A 9,229-nucleotide genomic window follows, 5' to 3' on the forward strand; every position below is an offset into this window, starting at 1 on the left:
TTAAAGGCTTTCTTAAAAAGATGAATCCACTTTTATATATGTGAAATTTTCAAGATATTCAGTTTTTGTTGTGTGGGAAATTTAATAAGGTTTCCATCAATAAAGAATTCACCCAAATTCGACACCCGAGCAAAGAGTAAGAGACATTTTAGTAAGACAGTGCCACCTGAGCCATACTCGCATCGCGGAGCCAGCCAAAATAGCAATCATCAAAATCCAGTGGCCTTTATGATTATGGTGTATCACGCTAGGGATCAAATTTAGAATTATCCTTTTTCTAGTGTCTCAGTGAGATACCACCGCATCACAGTGAACTTCCAGGTCCCATCCCGTATTGCAATGCGATTTCATCGCATTGCGCCTTTATGAAATTTCCCAGTTGTCATTTTTCAGAGACACGATGCGATAGCGTCGCATCGCACGAGCCTGCCAAATTGGGAATTTTTCACAGAAATTAAAATACACTTTCAAGGATTAATAGGGTCAATTTCCCACCCCTACTTAAACCCAATAACATGTGATTCAGCCATATTTCACCAAAAATATAGTGTTTCTCGCAAGTTTCTTTCAAGAACAAGCTAGGATTTTCAATTGGGGATTCATATTCAATACTCAAATTCAAGAATCTCTCCATCAATCTTCATAAAATCAAGAACTAAGGTATGCACAATGTTCATTCATGGATTTCTTTCATCTATGAAGCCCATGAATGAAGTTTAAATCTTGTATCGTGAATATTTTGTTGTGGTTGATTATGTTCATGTTATTATGGGTGTATGATTCCCAAGTTGGAATCTTTATGTGCTGTTCATGAACTTATGATAGTGTGTGGTTTGAAACATAGGGAATTAAGTTGAAATACAGAGTTTTTTTGAATTAATTTGATGGTCATGCATATGCCCTAAGTCATGCATCCTAGGTGTTTGATAAAATGCCAAAGATAATAGAAATTATGAAATATAGATTAGTTGTGACCGAAGTGATAAATACACGCTTTACCCTATGACCCAGAATGATTTCCATGATATTGTGTACATTATGAGTGGTTAAGGGAATATCCATGAGAATAGGTTTATGAAAGTATGACATATTTATATGCAATTCCATTTATGTACAAGACTATGACAATCATATTCTTCATGAAATATCCAAATTGATGTATTATGAATTATTGATATTGGTCATGTGTTCAAGAAGTGTCATGTTCTATCAGTTTTATGATATCGAGACCTGGGGGTACTTATACCTGAAAATTTAGCTGTGTGCCTAGAGCCAGTGTCATATTTTCATGATACTCTCAGTCAAGCCATGATCAGTAGAATTCAATAAGTCATATGACTCAGGAAAACTTAGTAAACACAGTATCAGTCCAGTCTTACTCAATAATCTCAGTGATCGTAGGAATCGCAAGTAATCTCCATAATATCAGTTACTTATCAGATTTTAGTAGTATTTCGTCTATCAACGGAATTTAATAATCTCAATTCAAATCAGTTAACCAATACGATTAGTAATATTTCAGTTCAGTTAATCATGTTCAGTGTCTATTCAGATGGGAGTAGGATTCAGCATTGAGTGAATCCAAGGATGGGAACTCACCTGTTATTAGAGGGTGTAATTCTTAGATGCAGTCCTTGCGCTCTAGAACTACGTAGCCAGTGTAGGTTGAGACATCTAACCTGCTATTTTAAGGGTAGATGAGATGGATTAACCTATTATATGAGGGTCCTACCATTCTTCTTTGAGTACTTTCTAAATGAGGGATCACTCACAACTTGTCCTTACCAGTGGTGCAGTATTGACACCCTTCCAATTAGGGTTACAGATTCGACCCCAACTCAGCTATAATAGCTTATTAGGGGCATGTGGTTAGATGAATTCTCCCACAGAACTCAATTCAGTTCTACAGTTTCAGGACTGCCAGATACAGTCTCTTAGATGAGTACAGAACTCAGCTAGTTCCATCAGACTCAATACTTTCAGACATAGTTACCTAGATAATAGTGTATTAAGTATACTAAATTCATGTTATCAGTATTCAGTTTCAAGACTGTCAGATACAGTCAATCAGACCAGTTTTTCATAATTAGAACATTCAGAAACAATCATTTCTTTATTTGTAATATGAAATCAGTTCCTTAGTACTCTATAGGCTCAGTTATTCAGTATCCCAGTATTAGCACTTAGATATCAGTAAATCTACATAATTAGAATTCATGAGTCAGTGTTATCACGATCTCAGTTACATTTACGCATTCATAAATGTATTCTCACGTTCAAGTTATTTAGTCAGTTAGTATTGTTCATGCATATGAACTATTGTATTTAGCCTACCTCACTTGCATAGTAGTACATTCAACGTACTGACGCATTTCCGCTATGCAATTTTATACCATAGGTTTGGAAGCACAAGCTCCCGAGTATCCATTGTAGATCAGACATTCAACGGCCAGACTTATAGTGGGTCCTTATCATTTGAGGATAATATGATAATTTTATTACTTTATTACTTTAGTAGTTTGGAGTTAGTTGGGGACATGTCCCATCAACTCCACAGTTTTCTGACAATTTATTTTAGTTTTAGGTATTGTTATACCCCATTAAAGACATTATTTTATATTCAGTATTTGTTCAGTTTTGAACCTTACGGCCTTACAACTTATATTCTGCATAATTATAATATATTATTTAGTGCTCAGATAGAGATATCAGTCATAGCTTAGCTTATGGTCCTTCGGGGTCATGAACACCTTGTAACATTTTGGGTTCCAGATTTAGGGAATTACAGATGAATCCATGACATATCAACATTAACATCAAAATCACAATTGGATGATGAAATAGCCACTAATAAATAACGAACCTCAAATAGGTCCACCTCATAAACGGGTTATACCAAAAGGGATAGCCAAAACAAAACCTTTATAACCCAGGAGGCAAGTCTCAGTCTATCAAACTCATAAATAGGCAACATAACAAAATTGCTGACTCAAAATCCACAAAAACCATGGAAGGTCACTTACCTTCCATATCACAACATATCCCCAAAATTAAACTAATACATCTAACCAAGAAGGAACAATGTAAACCTCGCTTATCTAGGGGGAGGAAATCATCAAACCGAGCTATATCTACACAAGTCATAAAATAGTATCATAAGAAAATGAAACTCTAACTAGATAACACTAGTCTATATAGCTCCCCAACGAGTATCAATCACATCAAGTAATATTAATAACCTCACAAAGTGGTAGTAATAGCAACGATAATTTCACTATCAACATAATAAATAGGCAGTACCAAAATAAATATCAATATAACAAACCGCTCAAGGACCATAATAGGGATAATATGCCAAGATAAATGGGACTCAAACCCAAAACCACACCCATTAGGGAAAAATCAATATAAATCAACTCCATCTACTACTAAATGTAATATACAATGGAGTAGTAGCATAATTGTTAATTCAACAATAAGAAACATAGTGAAGGATATAAATTCATCCAGGCTTTTCGTCATCAATGGGTATGAAAAACCCAACACACATAATAAGAGATAACTGCAGGAAATAAAAGAACTCCAATACTTGTGACATTCAAAGTCACATGCCTGACAGGATAGGAAAATAAATCTTACCATGTCTAACTTTGACCGATCGAATGAATTAACAACTTAGGCGCCGAGCACACCATCTCTAACTAAAAATTCTACAACAAAATGAGTTGGCCTAAAAAAGCTGAATGACTGCAATATCATGTTAGGTAGACTCCCAAGACTAGTAGTCGGTCTATCTGTAGTCATAGAAATTCCTAAAGCATCAATATGGAGGGAACAGAAACTGATCCCAAATGGTTGGCCAACTTACACTGGGAGAAATTAGCAAAATTATGTCCAAACTTCCGAAATCATAGCCTATCATTTGAACTCTAGGCTGGCGAGGAATAGTGGCTAACTTTAGCTTATCACTTATCTCATACTAGGGGCATTCTCTGAACTAGTCTCTTATCCCAACAAAACCAAACCAAGATCCTAGAATACTTCAAGATACTACCCCTCATAATCCAGAATGGTCTCCATGGTTCGAAGAACCATACCACACTCTGCAAGTCTAATGGGGACTCTTCCCAAATTCATTTTGGTTGTCACTGAGGATCTTCTATATCTATCTCTAACTCTATAGTCCAATGCTGAACTAAAATTCAAGAAATATGTATAGGAGTCTCGTCCAAATCTATCGATAATATTGCATCGTCCTTCAGGGATAGAATAGCATTAAAGAATGTGTTCAAGGTTCATAGAAATACGGACACATAATATTGAGTCATGAAGTGAGTTTCCTAAAATGTCATTGTCGCCTCCCGCAGATAGGTTACAGATATTTTCACACAGATCCACAAGATTATACTAACACTTAGCTCTTTTTATAATACACCAATGAAACCTAGGCTCTAATACCGATTTGTCAAGACCCAACTTCTAAGGTCAAAATGGCACCTACCATAACCCACCAATAGGTATGCCAACCCGTAAGCCAGAATGGCTAGTAATAGAATACTCAATAATATAAGAAAGAGAATGCGACATATATGAAATAAAGATCAATATATAGAAGAATCCCAAAACCTTGTGGTATCAGTACTAGAACTTCTAATTTTAAAAGAGTACAAAAATGAAATAATAAGAGAAATATAATAATACGACTTATCTCTGAATGCATCCTAGAGACTACTCTAATACAGAAGAGAGGGATAAGCAATGCTCTGGATGTCATGAGCCCACTCTAACTCTAAACAAGGATTCTCCGCATGATGCACATATCAACGGTAATAACCCATACAATTATTTGTAGACTCTAATAGTGTAGTATGAATACTAAATGAATGGTACTCAGTACGCTACTGCCAACTGAGCTTCAAAGATAAAGAAGATATATACAATATATAAATAGAATGTAAACTTCACCCAAGAGTCCATAAATCATATGACAAGTTAATGAGATAATAAGAAACAATTATCTGTTCATATCCAAGAGTCTAACATAAAAAAACTGTAGAAGTATCATGGTGAACTATCCTATTCTAGCTACATTAAATGTACGCCAATGCTATACCATATATCCCAGGTCAATATACAAACAAAGAGAAAAAGAAAAATATATATAGGAATATACAAGGCATAGAAATAACTATAAAACATGAGCAACGAATGAAGGGATATACAATATTACATAGCTTGATATAACTTGATATATATAGGTATATATACATATAAATATGAGGTCATCTCAAAGCATAACCTACATCATCATATTCTCATTTTGAGATGTCTTTATAATATTTATCAGGATTTAAATACTTTCATACTTATAGTTACTAATCAACAAGGATAGACAAGAATAATCATGCACAATAATGCAATCATACGATAAGAAAGTCCAAAAATGTACCTCAAATCCCAAAATCAAATCAATGACCAATCTATCATAGGCTAGCTATAATATTGATCATAATAATGATAATAACAATATCAATAATAGCATGAATACGGACAACCAAATACCTAGATAAGCCTATGTATACACCCACCACCCTAGGATCAGAAGTTCCAATCAGTATTCAACAACACAAGGCATATTCTTCACCTATATTTATGCAGTCATCCCATATTGAATGATAGACATAGGTCCATACTTGTGATAGGTGATGCGCATACAAAAAAGAATGCAAAGTATACAATCAATATGATAACTCATCATAATTGTTCTTATCAGTACCATCTTCATTGTAGTTAACCTCCGAACTTGTCGGGTATTAACATATATTAATATATCCTCCTGCCTTATCGGGTATCAACATTATCACTATAGTATTCTCCTATCTTAATGAGTATCAATATCATTATTATAGTATCCACTGATATTATCGATTATCAATATCATAACAATAGTATTGTCTGGCCTAGACGTGTATCAATATCATCGTAATAGTATCCTTCGGCCTTATTGGGTATCAATATCATAAAAATATTATCCTCCATCCTTGCCAAGTATCAATATTATCACACTAGTATCCTCTAGCATTTCTAGGTAACTATAACATCACATTAGTTTTCTCCAGCCTTGCCGGGTATCAATATCATTACAATTACCATAACCGAATAAGATACACTAAATTACTCATACACAGAGACATATCACCATAGAATATCAATCTAGTTAATATTCCCAACTACTCGTTATAGTTAATCTACACTTATTATAATCGAATCACTATTTCACTAGTCATCAAATAACATCTACTGATTAGCCTAAACATTATTGTTACTCACGGGATAGCAGCTACCAACTAATTTTAAATAGATAACTTTAAACATCTATTCAAGGTTTATAAATAGAAAAAAACCACAAATTATCCACCATTCATTATTATCAAGTGATCAAAAAATATCCGTTAAACATTAATAGTCAACAATTTCCCATTTATGATCTAACCATCCTTTATTAACTAACATCCCTCATTAACTAACGATTGTTTACCGACTAATCCCCTTTTAACAACTATTAAACATAATTATTAGCCACACATCAATCATCTCTAGTTTCCATATATCAACTAAGCAAGGTTCATTAGCTAGTACATTGGATTTCTAGCCATTAAGAACTATAGCCAACTAAAAGACATCTAGTTACCACTTAGTATAACACTTAATTAGGAAGAACAGTCATAAGATCACATTTCATGTAAATCACATCAATTACCAACATAATAATCATAAATTCACCAAATCTATGTATGCCATCAGCAGTATTCAATCAATGGAATAGTAAGCATCATACCACATCTTCCTCGAGCCCATACTGGAGAGATGTGTATACAAATATACACATAATCATATTCATAAACTATATCACATTATTTATAATGTTAAAAAATTCTTGTCTATTGAATCAATATCATAAAATGATCTATGGCCCATTAATTTATCGAGAATAATCACAACATCATAATCATGGCCTTAAGCCAATGCATAGATCCGGGGCTCATATTAATAATCATATTTATAAGTTGTAGCATACCTCTAATAATCTCACATATAAGAGGCATCTCATATATAGGAGGCATAATATTAATAAGCATGTAATCATCTCACACACAAGAAACATCTCACTTCTAAGAGGCATAATATCGATCGACATGTAATCGTCTCTCACACAAGAGGCATCTCACATCTAGGAGGCATAATATATATAGACATGTAATTGTTTATATGATATCATATATCAATTGGTCATACATCATGATTATGATAAATATCAAGGACAATTTACTTATCGAAGAGGAACATTATCTCTCTAGGTACAATAATCATGACTAAAGGAAATAGCTACTATATAGTCCAATCAACAAGTCTAAAAAGGCATAGCATCTCCATAGGCCAATCATCAAGTTGGAGAGGAAATAATATCTCTACAAGCTAATCATGAATTCTGAGCGGTAATATCATCTCTATAAGCCAATCATCAAGTCTAAGAGGAAATAACACCTGGGGTAATCATGAAGTCTAAGATGAAATAACATCTCTATAGGCCAATCATCAAGTCTAAGTGAAAATAGCATCTCTATAGGAGATATAACGTATCTAGGAGGACTATGATCTCAAAATGCCCAATGTAATTTCCACAAGGCGCATCATAACCATAACTAAAAACAACAATTCGAGAACATCAATCCACGTTACTAAGTTATGAAGTAACCTTATTCTAATGTTTACTAACCTCACTTATGTCTAACATCTACACTAAGTCCACAAGACTTAACACAAGCATAAGCCTAAGTGGGCTAGACGGTCCCACTTCTAATCCATAATTTTCATAATTGAGTATATTAAGTTATCCATATTCAAGACTAAGATAGCAACTTCGACTAGAAACAAGGGTACTCAAGTCAACTCTACCCAACTTACGATTTCAAGACTACTACACTAGCCCAATAAGGATAAATATACAAATCATTCTTCAAATGCTAAAACTATATTCAAAACATAGCATTACATCATATCCATACTAAACCTAATCTATGCTCAAGAGGGAAGGCAATATGATACATAAGGGTAATAAACATGCCATCTTACGAGTCAAAAACCCTCATCTAATTCCTAAACATCAATAATCAAGGCCAAGTTATCCTACTTATAATACAACAAAACATCCATATTCACACGGTACATATATCACACATCATTTATAAAGAATATTAGATAGAAGCCTACCTCAAGGCCAAACTACAAAACCTCATTTTCATGCACTATATGCTAATCTTCCCTTTACTATCATGATAATGCCGTCACGCTATCAAAACCAAAATCTACTATTCTATACAAGTCTATTGATAACCATATTACACTATTGTTATTTGGGTCCAAAAAGGCCCCAAAACCCTAAGATGGTCCCACAAATTGATAATGAGATTCCGAGACCAACCCAATGGTCATATATGAATAAGGAATCATAACCTTGAAAGAATGGGTGAAAATTAAGCATACTTTAGGATAAAATCAAGACCTAAGCTAAATTGGGGTTTTGGGTAAAAACTAAGAAATTCAAGTATGAATTCAAGAAATTATTACCTTATTCTTGAATATAATCCTAATACAAGATGATAATTAAGTTTTCAAGTGAACCCCTATGACCGATTTTGAGTTATGACACTTATTTTAACGTTTCTAGGTCTAAATGGTGAAAGGGAAATTCCCCAAACTCATATTGAGGCATTTATATAGCCCCTACAAGTACTAAAATTCTACTTGAGATCTCACACTTTTGATCATATTGTGGTTGCACTAAATGATAGAAAACTGAAAAACAAGGTTTTGACCTATGGAACTCATCTAAAATACAAAGTACATAATCCAATAGTTAATTGTAAGTGAAAACCACCTTTAAAATCAATTGGGATCCTCAAAAAGTTAATCAGAGATCATTTAGGAAAAAAGTGAGGCCTACACCTATAGTTTCATCACTTTTTATAAAATTTTCTCAATAGTTAAAAATATTTCTTGAATCCTTGGGACCTCAAGAAAGGGCTTTCCTAGTCTAAAATTAATGTTTTAGACATGATGGCGAAGTATGATTTTCAATCAAAGTTCATTTTGATAAAATATGTGTCTCATACTGATTCTTTCCAATTTTCAACTTTCTGACCAATTGGTTGAAATAATCTCGGATGCA

The sequence above is a fragment of the Capsicum annuum genome, chromosome 10 (genome assembly GCF_002878395.1).
Source record: "Capsicum annuum cultivar UCD-10X-F1 chromosome 10, UCD10Xv1.1, whole genome shotgun sequence".
Taxonomy (NCBI): Eukaryota; Viridiplantae; Streptophyta; class Magnoliopsida; order Solanales; family Solanaceae; genus Capsicum; species Capsicum annuum.